A 22738-nucleotide genomic window follows, 5' to 3' on the forward strand; every position below is an offset into this window, starting at 1 on the left:
AATGTTTTTCCTAATTTTTTGGATTTTTAAAATCCAAAATTAAGAATTAAACTAATTTCAGATTTCGAATATCAAACTTTAAGAAAAATTAATTCCAAATGTGTTTAGTTTTGGATTTTAAAAGTTCACTTGGGGGACTTTTTTAAACATCGACCTTCAAAATACTATAGCTATTTTATCATTTTCGAAAGTAATGAACAAATTGGAAACTTAAAAAAATAAAAAATAAACTTTTAAAGTAACAGCGGGGACACATTAATTACACTAAAAAACACCATCCGTTACAGAACGTTAAGTCGATGTTTCCTTTAGCTTTTTATCAAACGACTACTTTCCAAAACGGCTACATCCCATGCTCTCCTTCTCTCATCCTAAACGGTTACATCCTAAACGGCTAGTTTCCTAAACGGTACCCTAGTCTTACGAAAAACCCTTCTATGCTCTTTCCTAAACGGCTACATCCTAAACGCCTAGTTTCCTAAACGGTACCCTATTTTTTCGAAAAACCCTTCTATGCTCTCTCTGTCTCTCTCTCGATCACCATTCGCTCTGTGAGAAGGAGCCTCAATCTTTCTCGCTTTCTCTATCAATCACCAAGTGTAAGTGTTATGTGAATTTGTTGCTTTTTTCTGTTTTGCAGGCTACATCTTTTTCTTTGCTCTTCCTCTGCTTCAATGAAAGCAAGAGAGGCATCGCCCTCTTCGTGAGCAGATGGTTCCAAGAAGACCTTCTTCATGGCAACAATACGTAAGAAATTTGTGCTTCGTAGCCTCTTTATTTTGAAACTCTCCAGGAATTAGGAAGTTAAGGTTTCACTTGTTTAAGGGTTTGATCTTGTTTCGTTATTTCTTGGGTGATACTTTATAGTATTAACTTTTATCCATGCTTGATTTCTCCATTTTCCCATCTCTGTGATAAACCACAAATTAACCTTCCTACACTTCTTTATGATTTCTGTAGTTATTTGTGATTCTTGATGAAATTGTAAATTTAGGTATCTGATTTTAATGGAGTTTAGAATTCTGTTCATATTTCTTGTTTTTCTCTTCGTTGATTTATTTTTCTTTGATAACAACATTTGGTACCTTAGACTTATTCCATGTTGTTCATTTTTATCCAATAAAGTCTTCCCTTAGCAACGCACATGAGATGATGGGGACTCTAATCCTCTATTTGAGGATTTTGCCACTTGATTGTTTTATTTGCCATATTAGGCTATTAGCTGTAAAGGGCCTCTTGGGGTTTAGTCAAGATTCATTTTTCCTTGACATAGGTCCCTTCCTTGGGTCAAGATTTATTGTTTCTGTTCGTGGCTTCTTTCTTCAATTTCTGAGTAAGATTTTATAATTTCAATCTATTTCTGGAGGCCAATTCCATGTTGTCTTGTTCTTGTCGAGTCAAGATTTATTTTCCATTGACATAGGTCCCTTCCTTGAGTTAAATGGACCTTTTCTTGTTTCTGTTTGTGGTTTTTTTTTTAAGTTTCCGAGAAATATGTGCTTTTGAAGTCACTTTTTTTTACGTGCGACTTTGATTCTCTTTGTAGATTTTTTATTTATGGAATGATATGTATAATCTATGTATAATGATATAAATATATTTCAAGTTATCGAATAGAAGTCATATACACATAACACCTATATCGTATAATAATGAAAATATTTTGCATAAGAACATAAACATGCAGTATTTAGGAAACCTCCCATCCATAATATTACCATGACTGTACATAATACACTATTTAAACTCATAGTAGTTCAAATCCAGCCACATTTATGAGAGAGATAATGGTTTCTCTCACCCTCCAGATTCAACCCATCTTGGAACAGTAGAAACTATAACATTCATCTTGAAAAGTTTAGCCACTATGCTATGATACAACTTGTATCCATTCAAAGCACAAAAGAACTCATCAAAAGACAACATACCTAATTGTCTCCGTGAAATGATGGAATATCATATACAAAGGTGAAAGAATTTCTTTTGCAATGAGCTCCAACTGCTGAGGCATGGCTCCCTTTTAAGATGTGGGTTCATGAAGTACTTCAATCATCCATAATCCATTAGGTATGGTCCCTTACCTTTCATAGCAATCTGTTGAAAGGCTTCACCATCAAGTTAAGAGGACTGTTGAATTTTTATACTATAACCAGGTCAGTAATGGCAGAATGATTTTTCCATGGGTCGCATTGGTCCACCCTCAAATTGCTCATGCATGTTGAAAGTTCATTAAACAATTGCGTTGTAATAGTGCTAGAGGCCCCAGTGCTCAGGGACCTTGTAGGGGCCTTGAGTTCCATACATAATCACTATTAAACTAATGAAGGCTATTTTCAATGGGAGCTCATTTGGTTTTCTAACACATTTAACATGATAAGCAGACAATATTTAGCATTACATGTATGGATGTATTTATTGAATATTGTCAGTTTACATCCCCCTTGCGCATCTAATGTCCAACTTAACTATTGCAGTTGATGATTTGGACTTGAATAATGTGTAGACTTTTACGGGGTGTTTCTTACCTGGCAATTGGGAAACAACTATGTGGTCCTGCCACAGGTTAGCAAATTCAGTTTGTCACCCAATAATTAACTAGGGAATGCATGTGAAGATAACTTTCTCAGCATTCATGGCTTCGGTAATCCCCGCATTCTTTGTTTCATATTTAAATTGTGCTTGCAGACTTTCCCATAAGGTGCTGCCTCACTCAGCAACATAATGGACCAGGAGACAATTGCAGCCTGAGAGGTGTTGCCTTTGCAACATGCTGTCATAATATTTGCCAATGGAAATGTTACACGAGTAATCCCTATTCTTTAGTATACAAATACCTTTGATCCTTTACAATCTAGTTCTTGTATCTGTTGTATATGTCTTGTGAAAGATACACACATAGAGAATTAACATTCTATGAAATCATAGGATCATTGTTCACACAAGCACATGCATGGACATGTAATATGGAAATATCTGAATGTTCATTTAGAGCACTATTAAATTATACATAATTTATTGTGCACAGTTCACAGTTAATGTGAAATATGCAATAACAGGAGAGATCACCTAATGTCCTTAGATCTTTTTGAGATATCTCTTACTCATATCTTTTGCACTAAATCATTAGTAGAGATTTCTAAAGAAAATTGATCAACAAGAAACAAATCTTATGGAACCTGTTTCAAGTATATGTTAAATGACTAAAGGACATTATATATTAGTATAGCTAGTTTTAGTTGTTCTAGAATCAAGAAGTAGAAGTATTCAAGTAAACCTTCAATAGCGTGATACCAAGCATGAATTTATCATGATGGAGCACCCCTCGTCTGATAAAGAATTGTTTATTGGATTTCATTACCATCTGAAGCATGGTGAGTCTGTGGGTGCGGATGTGATCAAATAATATAAATGTTTGTTTGTCCATTTACATGTGTGTGAAACAAGGAATAAAAGAAATAGGATTTTTTATTAACATGGCAGGCCAGTCTCACACGCTTTGATGTGTCCATAGACCACAATACACTTCCAATGGAGGAAATCTATGATCCTAGCTAGGGGTCACTGTGACAGAGAACTTGCCAATGTGAGAGGCAACTAAGGCATGTTGAGATGGGTACCAGAGGACCCAGATACCGCCAGAAGGTCCCATTGCATCCACAGCTAACCACTGGCAGGGGAAAACCTCAAATATTCCGAATTTGGGAGAGACAGGGAGAAGGAAGCTTGGTTTCCACCAAAACAAGAAGAGACGGAGAATACTGTGAAACAAATTGATGAATATTTTGCCGTTTTCCTGATTGGCCAAAACCCCTTATATTCCTTAGTGGGATGTTTATTTCATTCTCGTATTATAATTGAAAGATAGAGTGATTTAGTGCGTGCTTTTGATCTGGTTGCATTTTCTGGATGGAATAGCACTTTGATTTGATGTGCATGCGTGGTGTTTCAGAATGCTAGATTCCCTGGATTGGATCCATTGGTCTCTGATCGAGTTAAGAACCAGACATGGGTATTGTCTTTTTTGTATTGTATTCGGTGAATTGTAGATTTTTAGCTAGATTGGGCATAGGCTCAAAAGATTTGAAATGTTTAGGTTTTAGGTTATTCACTAAATTGCTTTTGTGCCTTTTCTTCTTTTTAGGCTGTGAAGTCCGATCACATAATTGATGTCATTCAGAAATTAAGTTCACCGCTCACTAAGGTACAACTTCATGTTGAAATCCATTGGCTTTTGAAAATCGTATTCTTGTGCGTAGATGCAGGAGGGATGGAAAGAAAAATTAATCTCCAGTCGCTACTTTGCTAGTATAACTGCCTTAGTTTTTCATCTCTACAATGTCAAATGATGCTGCAAATATGGTAAAAATCAGGGCATGGTATCTGCCATCATGACAATTCTATGCTTTATAGCTTATTTCACAAAATTCTGCATATTAGAATGGGAGGTTATTTGGAGAAGTTGGTTAGCTATTTTTTCGTTCTTTTTTGCTAATTGAGCGCTTGTTTAGGGGGTTCCATGCACCATTTTTTGAGATAGCAGCCATCAAAACAATTGGACACCTCTAATCCATCTTCGCCACTTTGATCCTTCATGGTCTTGGCATGCAAAATCCACTTGATGGCTGCACTCTCTGGGTCTAACTTGCAAAAGTTTTCGGGTCAACTATATGTATGCCTTGAAATTAGATACTAGCGAGAAGTCAAATTTCAAGAATCTCCCTTGCTGGTAAGTTCAATTCCTTAGTGGGATGTTTATTTCATTCTCGTATTATAATTGAAAGATAGAGAGTGATTTAGTGCGTGCGTTTGATCTAGATGCATTTTCTTGATGGAATAGCACTTTGATTTGATGTGCATGCGTGGTGTTTCAGAATGCTAGATTCCCTGGATTGGATCCATCGGTTTCTGATCGAGTTAAGAACCAGACATGGGTATTGTCTTTTTTGTATTGTATTCGGTGAATTGCAGATTTTTAGCTAGATTGGGCATAGGCTCAAAAGATTTGAAATGTTTAGGTTTTAGGTTATTCACTAAATTGCTTTTGTGCCTTTTCTTCTTTTTAGGCTGTGAAGTCCGATCACATAATTGATGTCATTCAGAAATTAAGTTCACCGCTCACTAAGGTACAACTTCATGTTGAAATCCATTGGCTTTTGAAAATCGTATTCTTGTGCGTAGATGCAGGAGGGATGGAAAGAAAAATTAATCTCCAGTCGCTACTTTGCTAGTATAACTGCCTTAGTTTTTCATCTCTACAATGTCAAATGATGCTGCAAATATGGTAAAAATCAGGGCATGGTATCTGCCATCATGACAATTCTATGCTTTATAGCTTATTTCACAAAATTCTGCATATTAGAATGGGAGGTTATTTGGAGAAGTTGGTTAGCTATTTTTTCGTTCTTTTTTGCTAATTGAGCGCTTGTTTAGGGGGTTCCATGCACCATTTTTTGAGATAGCAGCCATCAAAACAATTGGACACCTCTAATCCATCTTCGCCACTTTGATCCTTCATGGTCTTGGCATGCAAAATCCACTTGATGGCTGCACTCTCTGGGTCTAACTTGCAAAAGTTTTCGGGTCAACTATATGTATGCCTTGAAATTAGATACTAGCGAGAAGTCAAATTTCAAGAATCTCCCTTGCTGGTAAGTTCAATTCCTTAGTGGGATGTTTATTTCATTCTCGTATTATAATTGAAAGATAGAGAGTGATTTAGTGCGTGCGTTTGATCTAGATGCATTTTCTTGATGGAATAGCACTTTGATTTGATGTGCATGCGTGGTGTTTCAGAATGCTAGATTCCCTGGATTGGATCCATCGGTTTCTGATCGAGTTAAGAACCAGACATGGGTATTGTCTTTTTTGTATTGTATTTGGTGAATTGCAGATTTTTAGCTAGATTGGGCATAGGCTCAAAAGATTTGAAATGTTTAGGTTTTCGGTTATTCACTAAATTGCTTTTGTGCCTTTTCTTCTTTTTAGGCTGTGAAGTCCGATCACATAATTGATGTCATTCAGAAATTAAGTTCACCGCTCACTAAGGTACAACTTCATGTTGAAATCCATTGGCTTTTGAAAATCGTATTCTTGTGCGTAGATGCAGGAGGGATGGAAAGAAAAATTAATCTCCAGTCGCTACTTTGCTAGTATAACTGCCTTAGTTTTTCGTCTCTACAATGTCAATTGATGCTGCAAATATGGTAAAAATCAGGGCATGGTATCTGCCATCATGACAATTCTATGCTTTATAGCTTATTTCACAAAATTCTGCATATTAGAATGGGAGGTTATTTGGAGAGTGTTGGTTAGCTATTTTTTCGTTCTTTTTTGCTAATTGAGCGCTTGTTTAGGGGGTTCCATGCACCATTTTTTGACATAGCAGCCATCAAAACACTTGGACACCTAAACCATCTTCGCCACTTCGATTAAAACACTTGGCCTTACGTAAACTTCCAGATTAATCATCAATATTTATGTTTGGGATTCTTGGATTGATAAGATGGAGTAACTTCGCCTCTTATCCATATATATTCTGTCCAAATTCTGTGATTTGTAATGATGGTTGCTGTTTCTGAGTTACATACATCGAAACAGTCCTTTTGTTGCTTGAGTTTTACTTATTAGTTATTTTTGGTTAAGGAAAAAATTTTGATTTTGATTTTGATGTTGTCATTGATTCATTGTATAGGTGACTGGGTATCTATTGAATCCACAAATTATGGGAGTTGACCTCAAGTATGTAAAGCAGTTTATAAGTTTGGTTGCTGGTCTTTCCTTTTATATTGATTATGGTTTTCATTTAAATTCCCTCCCCTGAGGTCATAGTTACTTTTTTAAAATATCAACTAGTATGTGATTTTTTGTTTTCTCCCTTTTGCTTGGATCATGCCTCTAACAGATTGATAGTTCATATTCAAAAAATTCACAGTTGAATTTGTCATTCTTGTCCATGTTGGAGACCATTATCTAACAGTTGTAGGTCAGTGTCCTAGGTTGGATACATTTTTTATTGGTTTTGTTTGCTGCTTAATGCGTTTACGGTAGTGTCTGGGCTTCTGCCATTGATATGAGATTGTTCACAATTATCCCTTTTGTAATTATCATTGAGAGGAAGTTCGGGAGTTGAGTCTTGTTTCTTATGTTCTTTAGTGTGTTTTGGTTGGGATTTGAATTGTTATTGCTAACTTATGCTCAAATTTTTCCTTTAGGGAGTTTTGCAAGGTAACTAAAGTCTGGGGAAGGAACTCTGTCACCCACTTTGAGTTTCCCATTTAACGAGAATTGTTTTAAATCCATATATGATGTCGACTATGAATTGCTAAAAGCCCAATTCCTCTCTATCAATGCAGAATTGGATTCATATACTCTTTGAGCTTTCTTCTGATGTTCTTGTTCTGGATCTGCAACTTCCTATATACTTGAATCTTTTTTTGGATGGATCATGGTTTCATCATCAGTAGTGCACGACGAATATGTGATCAGTAAATGTCTGGATCAATTAAATTCTCACAATTCTTCATGAGTAGTGAATCTGAACTGTTAAGTTTTATATATATTTAGTTGGAGTGTAACTCAGTCTCCTTTTAAGATGGGTTGCCCATGTTCATAATGCACAACTGTGGACCTCGCCAAAAAAAAAAGACACACAGCAGTTAGAATATCTGTTTTCATGTAATTCCATTAAAATGTTTGTATGTTTTGACAGTTCCTTATGTTACAACCTTTGATATTATCTATTGTTTGATATGTCATTATACCTAATCATAATCATGAGTTAAATAGTCATTGAAAAAGGAATAATGATGAACTCATGTGTGTTTGTTTGGTTGTTCATGTCCCCTCAATGATTTATGATGTGTCACCTTTGTAGCTTTATGTGCATGATGAAAAATTTAATCAGCCTATATTCTTTTGCAATAACATATCAGGTCTTGTTGAGCCTGTAAGTCAAGCCTGACAACAGAAGAATGACAACAAACGAATAAAATAGTTAGACGTGAATATATTCTCCTGTTGCCTTTCTATGTCATTCTATGTGAATATATTCACATAGAATATATTGTGAATACATTCTTCTATGTGAATATATTGTAAATATATGTCATTCTATGTGGAATATATGTCATTCTATGTGAATATATGTCATTCTATGTGAATATATTCTTCTGTTGCCATTCTATGTGAATATATGTCATTCTTCTGTTGTCAGGCTCGACTTATTTTATTCTTCTGTTGAGCCTGTAAGTCGAGCCTGATAGCAGAAGAATATAATAGAATGACAACAAAAGAATAAAATCTTGAAATAATGAGTTGGATAGAGAGCCCTGCGTTGATCTTCAGGTACTACCTGAAATCGTTAGACACTTAGACACAATTTGAAATAGTTAGACACTTAGACACAATTTGACCGATGTAAGTCGAGTCGAGCCGAGCCGATACAAGCCGAGCCAAGTATATATAAGCCGAGCCAAGGTATTGAGAAAAAATAAACTAGTGAAAATACAAAAAAAAAAAAAAAAAAAACAAATTTCACTGAAATTTGTAGAATTTCAGTGAAATTTTAACGATAGCAAAACTGTGGAATTTTATAACATAGGCAAATTTTAGACATCATTTTTTATTCCCAAATTAAACTATCTTTTTTCGTTTCAGCTACAAATTGTTGTCTAAAAATTACAAACTGACAAGCTTCAAATTTTTAGAAGTTAATTAGGGTTTCTATATCCCAATTCTTTGCTTTACAATGTGAACTGATACGAGTCATCTCTCTCCCCTTCATTTCACTCTCTCAAATAGACTGACTACAACTCAGTGTTTCAGATTGGTTAATTGGACATGGCCCTGAAGCGGTTTGACCCCTGACCGGTAAATTGTGGCTGATTGGTTGTTTTTTTTATTTGATTTTTTATTTAATAGGAATTTGTTTATTATTTTTTACAAATTGTTTTTTTTTTATTTGATTTTTTAAAATTTTTCTGTTTTTCCTTGGGTTTTTTTGGTTGGTCTCGGTTTTGGCTAGAGTTGGCTAGCTCGGCTCCTCTTATTTTGGTTAGGCTCAACTTATATCTGCTCAGCTCAACTCAAGAGAATTTATTATGAACCGATCGGATGGGAGTTGAGCTGAGCCGACTAAGCTGAGCTGAGTTGATTATAGCCGAAAAAAGCTGAGTCAAACCAAAATAAGCCGAGCTAAGCTCACAATCGGCTAGCACCAAAGCCCAAAAATGAAAAAACCACATAAAAATTGAGAGAAAAACAAAAAACGTGACTAAGATGTGGATGGTTTACATTTTGGAAGAGACACATGTATATGTGATAAAAATATAAATATTAAAATAGAAATAGATATTTTTTAGAAATAGATATTTTTGATTTGAAATAATCTAATTCATACATATATATATATATATATATATATATATATATATATATATATATATATATATATATATATATATATATATAGATATATATATATATATATATATATATATGTAGCCATAATCTTATATATATATTGTAAGGGGTTCTCACTCGCAAATTTTTCTCTAGATAAATCCCAAAACTACTCCTTACTCAAGTTCTCGATGAGGGCCAATCCATATTTCATTGATTCATGTCCCCATTAACAATCTACTGATCTACTCTCTTTTCTCTCTTTGTGTATCTTGATCAGAAACCGATCCATTTTGGAAGAGACACATGTATATGGGATAAAAATATAAATATTAAAATAGAAATAGATATTTTTTAGAAATAGATATTTTTGATTTGAAATAATCGAATTCATACATATATATATATATATATAGCCATAATCTTATATATATATTGTAAGGGGTTCTCACTCGCAAATTTTTCTCTAGATAAATCTCAAAACTACTCCTTACTCAAGTTCTCGATGAGGGCCAATCCATATTTCATTGATTCATGTCCTTATTAACAATCTACTGATCTACTCTCTTTTCTCTCTTTGTGTATCTTGATCATAAACCGATCTATATCTCTCAATGCATTTCTTGATCACAGAGCTAGCAGGCATGAATCTTTTCAAATATCTTGCTCTAGTTTAGACCATAAGGCTTCATTAGTCATTGATCAGAAATCCATTAATCTTTTTCTTCTACTTTTACAATCAAGAAAATGGTGCAGGGTACTTCAAGCGAAGATGACGAGCTCAACAACGAGAGCAACCCAAAAAGAAGAAACTATTTATGTGGCTTTTACAAGAGAAGAGCTCATCGAGATCAAGATGGTCCCAATTCTCACTCTAACACAAGCAGGGAAGCAATCTTCTCAACTTTCTTAGAAACTTGAAAACTTGAAAACTTAAACATAATCCTTAGTTGTCATTAGTCTCTGCTTGATCTTAGTCTGATAATTGTGTTTGCTTCTCTCTCTACGCTCCCCATTTTTTTAATATGTATGAAGTGTGGTGTTGATTTTTTTCTTGTGATGATGTTGAAGGGTAATTCGTCCAATATATTTGAAATATAAATTAAAAATTATCGAGAATTTAATTCTTGTATCCTTAGTTGTCATTAGTCTCTGCTTGATCTTTGTCTGATAATTGTGTTTGCTTCTCTCTCTACGCTCCCCATTTTTTTAATATGTATGAAGTGTGGTGTTGATTTTTTTCTTGTGATGATGTTGAAGGGTAATTCGTCCAATATATTTGAAGTATAAATTAAAAATTATCGAGAATTTAATTATTGTATTTTAGCATGTTCTTGTATCCTTCTAAATCAAATCGGAATGGCCTTTGCCTCTTTTACAGGGAATGGCTTCATCCCCTCAAAACCCTTAGTCCACAACAAGATCACAAGCTCATGTTTGGTCTCGTTTTCTTCGTCAAGTCCTTCACTACCAAGATGGATCCGTCACGTAAGATCGAAAACCTAATCTCTCTCTTCTCCTACTTTCTCTCTCCACATTTCTTACATCAAATTTAAATTCTAACATCCTTCTCATTTAAGCTTTTGCATGGATGGGTATGCATAGAAGATGGTTTGCTGGCCCAATCTGCCATATTTATTTCCTCTTATTGTAATGTGGCTTCTTTTTTTAGCTGTTATGGATGCCTCTATTTGGGTATAGACACAGACATGGCATGAGTTTTTTGTGGAGTGGCATAAATTTTCAAAGTAAGGGATAGGGGTATCTCTCAAATTTTAGTTTTGATGTGCCACTGTTCAGTTTGCTTCTATAGAAATGAACTTTGTAAAAGTTTTGTTTTCGCTATTTCTGAAGGGTATCAGATCCTTAATAGATGGTCAAATGTATTTCATGTCAAAAGGTATGGACCATGAGAGGTTATTGGATTGGAACTGGACCATATAAATTCTACAAAGCTGAGTCTTTGCTCTGTTGGAGAGGCTGAATTTGTATGATTATAGATGGGGCCCTCCGTTGCAGTGGAAGGGGATACAATGAAGAACACGTATACTACACTCCCTCAGGAGTATAGTTTACTTCTTCTCCCTCTGTCAGATGACCTACTAGGAGGATTTTTTCAATCTAAAATTTTGATAACCACCTTAGAATCACTAGATGATTATTTAAAAACAAAAAATTGAAATATGAATTTTCTAACACTTAAATCTCATCCTCTAAAAATTAGACGGTTTCTATTCAAGCTTGAGACATTTTTTTTTTTCAAGTGCTTTGATGGTGCAATTAGGAAATTTCTTCTATTGATGCTAATCTATGTGTTAAAGAGGTTATATTCCCTAAAACTAGTCTTAGGTGGGGTTTTTTCCGAGGGAGTAAATGGACTGTATACTCCTGAGGGAGTAGAATATCTTTTGGCTTCAATGAATGTTATTAGATTGGCCTCAATCAAGTACCCTGTCCCTAGCATCTCGAACCATTTGAACACATCACCATATTTTGTTAAATATTTGACAGTCATGCAATATTGTATTTCACTTTATGTCTATCCAGTTTATCAACTAGGTTCCACCAAGGTGTCTTTGCCTTTCTAAGTTTTCCTTTTTAGGGTGAAAAAATTCCATTATTTTTCTGTAGATGCGATGAACCTAGTTGTATGTAGTCTTGGTCTCAAAAAGCCCATAAAATTTATCTTTAATTGTTTATATAGGAGATAGCATGGATGGTGAGAGATTGAGATACACTTAACCTTGCTATGTGCTCATTAATATATGATTGGAGAGAGAGAGGTATACAAATTTACACATCTCCTTTTTGTAATTTTGTTCGTGTTTAATTGTAATGTTATGTGTATTGGTTTTAACGCCAAATGTTGTGACTGTTTGGGGGCATAACTATTTATTTCTCAATCATAGTAGATAGTGTGTGTCTCTTGCAAATTTTTTATCATTATTGATTTTTATTTATAATTGTAAGATAGCTTTTGAGAATTGGGGTTTGACAATCTCTGTCTTCTTCTTTCTTGCAGTGCTGATGAAGGAAAGTTTGGGTTCCCCCAAGGATGCTCTTTTCATAGCTTTCGAACAATCACATAAAAACTGAGCTTTTTGGAGAGTCTCTCTAGGATTAAGGTGGAGTTTCTTTCTATTATATGCATTCTTCATTTTTTATTTGCATTAACATGGTTGCATTTTGTTGAGTGAAATTCATCTCTTTCTCCTCTTCGTTTTCTCTCTATTACGATATAAACTTCCTCAAAAAAAGAAAAAAGATAAAGAGTTGAATGTATCTAGGGAATTTCTATTTACACTAGGCAATATCAAAACAATTCTTAGACATGGTTAGCTGAAGTGTACCTAGGTAAATTCCATTTACACTAGGCAATATCTAAACAATTCTTAGACATGCTTAGCTGAACTGCCCTCAGTCAACTATGGAGTAGCCATGTTAATGTTTTTCTAAATCAAATTTGAATTCTAACATCCTTCTCATTTAAGCATGGATTGGCTATGCATGGAAAACTGTTTGTGGCCAAATTTGCCATATTTATTTCCTCTTATTCCAATATGGCTTCTTTTTTTTAGCTGTTATGTGTATTGATTTTAACGCCAAATGTTGCAACTGTTTGGGGGCATACCTTTTTATTTATTTCTCAATTATAGTAGATAATGTGTGTCTCTTGCAATTTTTTATCATTATTGATTGTTATTTATATTTGTAAGATAGATTTTGAGAATTGGGCTTTGACAATCTCTGTCTTCTTACTTCTTGTAGTGCTGAATGAGGAAATCTTGGGTTCCCCCCATTACCAAGTCAAGGATGCTCTTTTCATAGCTTTCAAACAAACACATACAAACTGAGCTTTATGGAGAGTCCCTTGGGGATTATGGTAGAGTTTCTGTCTATTATATGCATTCTTCAGTTTTTATTTGCATTAACATGCTTGCATTTTGTTGAGTGAAATTCATTCCCTTTCTCCCCTTTGTTTTCTCTCTCTCTTCCAATATAAACTTCCTCTAAAAATGAAAAAAGATGAAGAGCTGAAATGTACCTTGGCAATTTCCATTTACACCAGGCAATATCTAAACAATTCTTAAACATGCTTAGCTGAAGAGCTCTCAATCAACTATGGAGTAGCCATGTGAATGCTTTTCTAAATCAAATTTGAATTCTAATATCCTTCTCAGTTAAGCATGGATTGACTATGCATGGAAAATGGTTTGTGGCCCAATCTGCCATATTTATTTCCTCTTATTCCAATATGGCTTCTTTTTTTTAGCTGTTTTGTGTATTGGTTGTAACGCCAATTGTTGTGACTGTTTGGGGGCATAGCTTTTTATTTATTTCTCAATTATAGTAGATAGTGTGTGTCTCTTGCAATTTTTTATCATTATTGATTTATATTTATATTTGTAAGATAGCTTTTGAGAATTGGGGTTTGATAATCTCTGTCTTCTTCTTTCTTACAGTGCTGATGGAGGAAATCTTGGGCTCTTTCATAGCTTTCGAAGAAACACATACAAACTGAGCTTTATGGAGAGTCCCTTTGGGATTAAGGTGGAGTTTCTTTCTATTATATGCATTCTTCAGTTTTTATTTGCATTAACATGGTTACATTTTGTTGGGTGAAATTCATTCTCTTTTTCCTTTTTGTGTTATCTTTCGCTTCCGATATAAACTTCTTCAAAAAAAGAAAAAAGATAAAGGGCTGAATGTACCTAGGCAATTTCCATTTACACGAGGCAATATCTAAACAATTCTTAGACATGCTTAGCTGAAGTGCCCTCAGTCAACTAATTAGTAGCCATGTTAATGCTTTTCTAAATCAAATTTGAATTCTAACATCCTTCTCATTTAAGCATGAATTGGCTATGCATGGAAAACTGTTTGTGGCCCAATTTGCCATATTTATTTCCCCTTATTCCAATATGGCTTCTTTTTTTTAGAAATAGATATTTTTGATTTGAAATAATCGAATTCATACATATATATATATATATATATATATATATATATATATATATATATATATATATATATAGCCATAATCTTATATATATATTGTAAGGGGTTCTCACTCGCAAATTTTTCTCTAGATAAATCTCAAAACTACTCCTTACTCAAGTTCTCGATGAGGGCCAATCCATATTTCATTGATTCATGTCCTTATTAACAATCTACTGATCTACTCTCTTTTCTCTCTCTGTGTATCTTGATCATAAACCGATCTATATCTCTCAATGCATTTCTTGATCACAGAGCTAGCAGGCATGAATCTTTTCAAATATCTTGCTGTAGTTTAGACCATAAGGCTTCATTAGTCATTGATCAGAAATCCATTAATCTTTTTCTTCTACTTTTACAATCAAGAAAATGGCGCAGGGTACTTCAAGCGAAGATGACGAGCTCAACAACGAGAGCAACCCAAAAAGAAGAAACTATTTATGTGGCTTTTACAAGAGAAGAGCTCATCGAGATCAAGATGGTCCCAATTCTCACTCTAACACAAGCAGGGAAGCAATCTTCTCAACTTTCTTAGAAACTTGAAAACTTGAAAACTTAAACATAATCCTTAGTTGTCATTAGTCTCTGCTTGATCTTAGTCTGATAATTGTGTTTGCTTCTCTCTCTACGCTCCCCATTTTTTTAATATGTATGAAGTGTGGTGTTGATTTTTTTCTTGTGATGATGTTGAAGGGTAATTCGTCCAATATATTTGAAATATAAATTAAAAATTATCGAGAATTTAATTCTTGTATCCTTAGTTGTCATTAGTCTCTGCTTGATCTTTGTCTGATAATTGTGTTTGCTTCTCTCTCTACGCTCCCCATTTTTTTAATATGTATGAAGTGTGGTGTTGATTTTTTTCTTGTGATGATGTTGAAGGGTAATTCGTCCAATATATTTGAAGTATAAATTAAAAATTATCGAGAATTTAATTATTGTATTTTAGCATGTTCTTGTATCCTTCTAAATCAAATCGGAATGGCCTTTGCCTCTTTTACAGGGAATGGCTTCATCCCCTCAAAACCCTTAGTCCACAACAAGATCACAAGCTCATGTTTGGTCTCGTTTTCTTCGTCAAGTCCTTCACTACCAAGATGGATCCGTCACGTAAGATCGAAAACCTAATCTCTCTCTTCTCCTACTTTCTCTCTCCACATTTCTTACATCAAATTTAAATTCTAACATCCTTCTCATTTAAGCTTTTGCATGGATGGGTATGCATGGAAGATGGTTTGCTGGCCCAATCTGCCATATTTATTTCCTCTTATTGTAATATGGCTTCTTTTTTTAGCTGTTATGGATGCCTCTATTTGGGTATAGACACAGACATGGCATGAGTTTTTTGTGGAGTGGCATAAATTTTCAAAGTAAGGGATAGGGGTATCTCTCAAATTTTAGTTTTGATGTGCCACTGTTCAGTTTGCTTCTATAGCAATGAACTTTGTAAAAGTTTTGTTTTCGCTATTTCTGAAGGGTATCAGATCCTTAATAGATGGTCAAATGTATTTCATGTCAAAAGGTATGGACCTTGAGAGGTTATTGGATTGGAACTGGACCATATAAATTCTACAAAGCTGAGTCTTTGCTCTGTTGGAGAGGCTGAATTTGTATGATTATAGATGGGGCCCTCCGTTGCAGTGGAAGGGGATACAATGAAGAACACGTATACTACACTCCCTCAGGAGCATAGTTTACTTCTTCTCCCTCTGTCAGATGACCTACTAGGAGGATTTTTTCAATCTAAAATTTTGATAACCACCTTAGAATCACTAGATGATTATTTAAAAACAAAAAATTGAAATTTGAATTTTCTAACACTTAAATCTCATCCTCTAAAAATTAGACGGTTTCTATTCAAGCTTGAGACATTTTTTTTTTTCAAGTGCTTTGATGGTGCAATTAGGAAATTTCTTCTATTGATGCTAATCTATGTGTTAAAGAGGTTATATTCCCTAAAACTAGTCTTAGGTGGGGTTTTTTCCGAGGGAGTAAATGGACTGTATACTCCTGAGGGAGTAGAATATCTTTTGGCTTCAATGAATGTTATTAGATTGGCCTCAATCAAGTACCCTGTCCCTAGCATCTCGAACCATTTGAACACATCACCATATTTTGTTAAATATTTGACAGTCATGCAATATTGTATTTCACTTTATGTCTATCCAGTTTATCAACTAGGTTCCACCAAGGTGTCTTTGCCTTTCTAAGTTTTCCTTTTTAGGGTGAAAAAATTCCATTATTTTTCTGTAGATGCGATGAACCTAGTTGTATGTAGTCTTGGTCTCAAAAAGCCCATAAAATTTATCTTTAATTGTTTATATAGGAGATAGCATGGATGGTGAGAGATTGAGATACACTTAACCTTGCTATGTGCTCATTAATATATGATTGGAGAGAGAGAGGTATACAAATTTACACATCTCCTTTTTGTAATTTTGTTCGTGTTTAATTGTAATATTATGTGTATTGGTTTTAACGCCAAATGTTTTGACTGTTTGGGGGCATAACTATTTATTTCTCAATCATAGTAGATAGTGTGTGTCTCTTGCAAATTTTTATCATTATTGATTTTTATTTATATTTGTAAGATAGCTTTTGAGAATTGGGGTTTGACAATCTCTGTCTTCTTCTTTCTTGCAGTGCTGATGAAGGAAAGTTTGGGTTCCCCCAAGGATGCTCTTTTCATAGCTTTCGAACAATCACATAAAAACTGAGCTTTATGGAGAGTCCCTTTAGGATTAAGGTGCAGTTTCTTTCTATTATATGCATTCTTCATTTTTTATTTGCATTAACATGGTTGCATTTTGTTGAGTGAAATTCATCTCTTTCTCCTCTTCGTTTTCTCTCTATTACGATATAAACTTCCTCAAAAAAAGAAAAAAGATAAAGAGTTGAATGTATCTAGGCAATTTCTATTTACACTAGGCAATATCAAAACAATTCTTAGACATGGTTAGCTGAAGTGTACCTAGGTAAATTCCATTTACACTAGGCAATATCTAAACAATTCTTAGACATGCTTAGCTGAAGTGCCCTCAGTCAACTATGGAGTAGCCATGTTAATGCTTTTTTAAATCAAATTTGAATTCTAACATCCTTCTCATTTAAGCATGGATTGGCTATGCATGGAAAACTGTTTGTGGCCAAATTTGCCATATTTATTTCCTCTTATTCCAATATGGCTTCTTTTTTTTAGCTGTTATGTGTATTGGTTTTAACGCCAAATGTTGCAACTGTTTGGGGGCATACCTTTTTATTTATTTCTCAATTATAGTAGATAATGTGTGTCTCTTGCAATTTTTTATCATTATTGATTGTTATTTATATTTGTAAGATAGATTTTGAGAATTGGGCTTTGACAATCTCTGTCTTCTTACTTCTTGCAGTGCTGAATGAGGAAATCTTGGGTTCCCCCCATTACCAAGTCAAGGATGCTCTTTTCATAGCTTTCAAACAAACACATACAAACTGAGCTTTATGGAGAGTCCCTCGAGGATTAAGGTAGAGTTTCTTTCTATTATATGCATTCTTCAGTTTTTATTTGCATTAACATGCTTGAATTTTGTTGAGTGAAATTCATTCCCTTTCTCCCCTTTGTTTTCTCTCTCTCTTCCAATATAAACTTCCTCTAAAAATGAAAAAAGATGAAGAGCTGAAATGTACCTTGGCAATTTCCATTTACACCAGGCAATATCTAAACATTTCTTAAACATGCTTAGCTGAAGAGCTCTCAATCAACTATGGAGTAGCCATGTGAATGCTTTTCTAAATCAAATTTGAATTCTAATATCCTTCTCAGTTAAGCATGGATTGACTATGCATGGAAAATGGTTTGTGGCCCAATCTGCCATATTTATTTCCCCTTATTCCAATATGGCTTCTTTTTTTTAGCTGTTTTGTGTATTGGTTGTAACGCCAATTGTTGTGACTGTTTGGGGGCATAGCTTTTTATTTATTTCTCAATTATAGTAGATAGTGTGTGTCTCTTGCAATTTTTTATCATTATTGATTTATATTTATATTTGTAAGATAGCTTTTGAGAATTGGGGTTTGATAATCTCTGTCTTCTTCTTTCTTACAGTGCTGATGGAGGAAATCTTGGGCTCTTTCATAGCTTTTGAAGAAACACATACAAACTGAGCTTTATGGAGAGTCCCTTTGGGATTAATGTGGAGTTTCTTTCTATTATATGCATTCTTCAGTTTTTATTTGCATTAACATGGTTACATTTTGTTGAGTGAAATTCATTCTCTTTTTCCTCTTTGTGTTATCTTTCTCTTCCGATATAAACTTCTTCAAAAAAAGAAAAAAGATAAAGAGCTGAATGTACCTAGGCAATTTCCATTTACAGGAGGCAATATCTAAACAATTCTTAGACATGCTTAGCTGAAGTGCCCTCAGTCAACTATTTAGTAGCCATGTTAATGCTTTTCTAAATCAAATTTGAATTCTAACATCCTTCTCATTTAAGCATGAATTGGCTATGCATGGAAAACTGTTTGTGGCCCAATTTGCCATATTTATTTCCTCTTATTCCAATATGGCTTCTTTTTTTTAGTTGTTATATGTATTGGTTTTAACGCCAAATGTTGTGACTGTTTGGGGGCATAACTTTTATTTATTTCTTAATTATAGTAGATAGTGTGTGTCTCTTTTAATTTTTTATCATTATTGATTTTTATTTATATTTGTAAGATAGCTTTACAGAATTGGGGTTTTACAATCTCTGTCTTCTTCTTTCTTGCAGTGCTAATGAATGAAATCTTGGGTTCCCCATTTTACCACCAGGTCAAGAATGCTCTTTCCATAGCTTTTGAACAAACACATACAAACTGAGCTTTTTGGAGGGTCCCTCTGGGATTAAGGTGGAGTTTCTTTCTATTATATGCATTCTTCATTTTTTATTTGCATTAACATGGTTGTATTTTGTTGAGTGAAATTCATTTTCTTTCTCCTCTTTTTGTTTTCTCTGTTTCTTTAGATACAAACTTCCTCAAAAAAAGAAAAAAGATAAAGAGCTGAATGTACCCAGGCAATATCTAAACAATTCTTAGACATGCTTAGCTGAAGTGCTCTTAGTCAAATTTGAATTCTAACATCCTTCTCAGTTAAGCATGGATTGGCTTTGCATGGAAAACGGTTTGTGGCCCAATCTGCCATATTTATTTCCTCTTATGCCAATGTGGCGTCTTTTTTTTAGCTGTTATGTGTATTGGTTTTAACGCTAAATGTTGTGACTGTTTGGGGGCTTTGCTTTTATTTATTTCTCAATTATAGTAGATAGTGTGTCTCTTGCAATTTTTTATCATTATTGATTTTTATTTATATTTGTAAGATAGCTTTTGAGAATTGGGGTTTGACAATCTCTGTCTTCTTCTTTTTTATAGTACTGGTGGAGGAAATCTTGGGTTCCCCCAATTACCAGGTCGAGGATGCTCTTTTCATAGCTTTCGAACAAACACATACAAATTGAGCTTTATGGAGAGTCCCTCCGGGATTAAGGTGGAGTTTCTTTCTATTATATGCATTCTTCAGTTTTTATTTGCATTAACATGGTTGCATTTTGTTAAGTGAAATTCATTCTCTTTCTCCTATTTGTTTCATCTTTCTCTTCCGATATAAACTTCCTCAAAAAAAGAAAAAAGATAAAGTGCTGAATGTACCTAGGCAATTTCCGTTTCCACCAAGCAATCTAAACAATTCTTAGACATGCTTAGTTGAAATGCTCTCAGTCAACTATGGAGTAGCCATGGGAATGCTTTTCTAATTCAAAATTGAATTCTAACATCCTTCTCATTTAAGCATGGATTGGCTAATGCATGGAAAATGGTTTGTGGCCCAATCTGACATATTTATTTCCTCCTATTCAAATATGGATTCTTTTTTTTAGCTGTTATGCGTATTGGTTTTAACGCCATATGTTGTGACTGTTTGGGGGCATAACTTTTATTTATTTCTCAATTATAGTAGATAATGTGTGTCTCATGTAATTTTTTATCATTATTGATTTTTATTTATATTTGTAAGATAGCTTTTGAGATTTGGGGTTTGACAATCTCTGTCTTCTTCTTTTTCTATTATATGCATTCTTCATGTTTTATTTGCATTAACATGGTTGCATTTTGTTGAGTGAAATTCATTCTCTTTCTCCTCTTTGTTTTCTCTGTCTCTTCCGATACAAACTTCCCCAAAAAAAGAAAAAACATAAAGAGCTGAATGTACCTAGGCTATTTCCATTTACACTAGGCAATATCTAAACAATTCTTAGACATGCTTAGCTGAAGTGCTCTCAATCAACTACGGAGTAGCCATGTTAATGCTTTTCTAAATCAAATTTGAATTCTAACATCCTTCTCATTTGAGCATGGATTGGCTATGCATGGAAAATGGTTTGTGGTCCCATCTGCCACATTTATTTCCTCCTATTCCAATATGGCTTCTTGTTTTTAGCTGTTATGTGTATTGGTTTTAACGCCATATGTTGTGACTGTTTGGGGGCATAGCTTTTATTTATTTCTCAATTATAGTAGATAGTGTGTGTCTCTTGTAATTTTTATCATTATTGATTTTTATTTATATTTGAGATAACTTTTGAGATTTGAGGTTTGACAATCTCTGTCTTCTTCTTTCTTGTAATGCTGATGAAGGAAATCTTGGGTTCCACCCTTTACCAGGTCAATGATGCTCTTTCATAGCTTTCGAACAAGCACATACAAACTGATCTTTAAGGAGAGTCCCTCTAATATTAAGGTGGAGTTTCTTTCTATTATATGCATTCTTCATTTTTTATTTGCATTAACATGGTTGCATTTTGTTGAGTGAAATTCATTCTTTTTCTCCTCTTTGTTTTCTCCTTCTTTTCCGATATAAACTTCCTCAAACAAAGAAAAAAGATATAGAGCTGAATGTCTCTAGGAAATTTCCATTTACACCTGGCAATATCTAAACAATTCTTAGACATGCTTAGCTGAAGTGCTCTCAGTCGACTATGGAGTAGCCATGTAAATACTTTTCTAAATCAAATTTGAATTCTAACATCCTTCTCATTTAAGCATGGATTGACTATGCATGGAAAGTGGTTTGTGGCCCAATCTGCCATATTTATTTCCTCTTATTCCAGTATGGCTTCTGTTTTTTAGCTGTTATGTATGAAAAGTGGTTTGTGGCCCAATCAGCCACATTTATTTCCTTTTATTCCAATATGGCTTAAGTTATTCTAATGTGTATTGGTCTCAATCGACTATGGAGTAGCCATGTGAATGCTTTTCTAAATCAAATTTGAATTCTAACATCCTTCTCATTTAAGCATGGATTGGTTATGCATGGAAAGTGGTTTGTGGCCCAATCTGCCATATTTATTTCCTCTTATTCCAATATGGCTTCTGTTTTTTAGCTGTTATGCATGGAAAGTGGTTTGTGGCCCAATCTGCCATATTTATTTCCTCTTATTCCAATGTGGCTTATGTTATTCTGATGTGTATTGGTTTTAACGCCAAATGTTGTGACTGTTTGGGGGCATAGCTTTTATTTAGTTTTCAATTATAGTAGATAGTGTGTCTCTTGCATTTTTTTATCATTATTAATTTTTATTTATATTTGTAAGATAGCTTTTGTGAATTGGGATTTGACAACTTCTTTCTTGCAGTGCTAAATAAGGAAATCTTGGGTTCCCCCCATTACCAGGTCATGGATGCTCTTTTCATAGCTTTCGAACAAATACATACATACTGAGCTTTATAGAGAGTCCCTCTGGGATTAAGGTGGAGTTTCTTTCTATTATATACATTCTTCATTTTTTATTTGCATTAGCATGGTTGCATTTTGTTGAGTGAAATTCATTCTCTTTCTCTTTGTTTTCTCTTTATCTTCCAATATAAACTTCTTCAAAAAAAAAAGAAAAGATAAAGAGCTGAATGTACCTAGGCAATTTCCATTTACACCAGGCAATATCTAAACAATTCTTATGCATGCTTAGCTGAAGTGCTCGCGGTCAACATAGAGTAGTCATGTTAATACTTTTCTAAATCAAATTTGAATTCTAACATCCTTCTCATTTAAGCATGGATTGGCTATGCATGGAAAATGGTTTGTAGCCCAATCTGCTATATTTATTTCTTCTTATTCCAATATGGTTTCTTTTTTTTAGCTGTTATGGCCTCTATTTGGATATAAGATGATGCCACAGACATGGGATGAGTTTTTGAAATTCATTCTCTTTCTCTTTGTTTTATCTTTCTCTTTCGATATAAACTTCCTAAAAAAAAAAAGAAAAGATAAAGAGTTGAATGTACCTAGGCAATTTCTATTTACACCAGGCAATATCTAAACAATTCTTATG

General features: G+C 34.1%; 2 long non-coding RNA genes across 3 annotated transcripts; both read left to right on the plus strand.

The window, feature by feature from the left end:
* Window positions 1-401: 401 nt before the first annotated feature.
* LOC148779339 (uncharacterized) lies at window positions 402-12496 on the plus strand. 2 transcript variants are annotated; one of them, XR_016047723.1, is made up of 13 exons: window positions 402-485; window positions 641-747; window positions 2475-2562; window positions 2686-2805; window positions 3950-4009; window positions 4142-4201; window positions 4509-4726; window positions 4872-4931; window positions 5064-5648; window positions 5794-5853; window positions 5986-6045; window positions 10156-10887; window positions 12422-12496. It is a non-coding gene; the product is annotated as an uncharacterized LOC148779339 (long non-coding RNA). The 2 variants fall into 2 exon arrangements; XR_016047724.1 differs by lacking the exons at window positions 402-485; window positions 10156-10887; window positions 12422-12496 and adding an exon at window positions 520-551 and having other exon boundaries at window positions 5986-6160.
* Window positions 12497-13865: 1369 nt separating this feature from the next.
* Window positions 13866-17908, plus strand: LOC148779340 (uncharacterized). Its single transcript, XR_016047725.1, has 4 exons — window positions 13866-13950; window positions 14776-15507; window positions 17041-17143; window positions 17787-17908. It is a non-coding gene; the product is annotated as an uncharacterized LOC148779340 (long non-coding RNA).
* The last annotated feature ends 4830 nt before the right edge of the window (window positions 17909-22738 follow it).

This window comes from Amborella trichopoda, chromosome 13 (genome assembly GCF_054954075.1).
Source record: "Amborella trichopoda isolate Santa Cruz 75 chromosome 13, AtrichopodaSantaCruz75HAP2 v2.0, whole genome shotgun sequence".
NCBI classification, from domain to species: domain Eukaryota; kingdom Viridiplantae; phylum Streptophyta; class Magnoliopsida; order Amborellales; family Amborellaceae; genus Amborella; species Amborella trichopoda.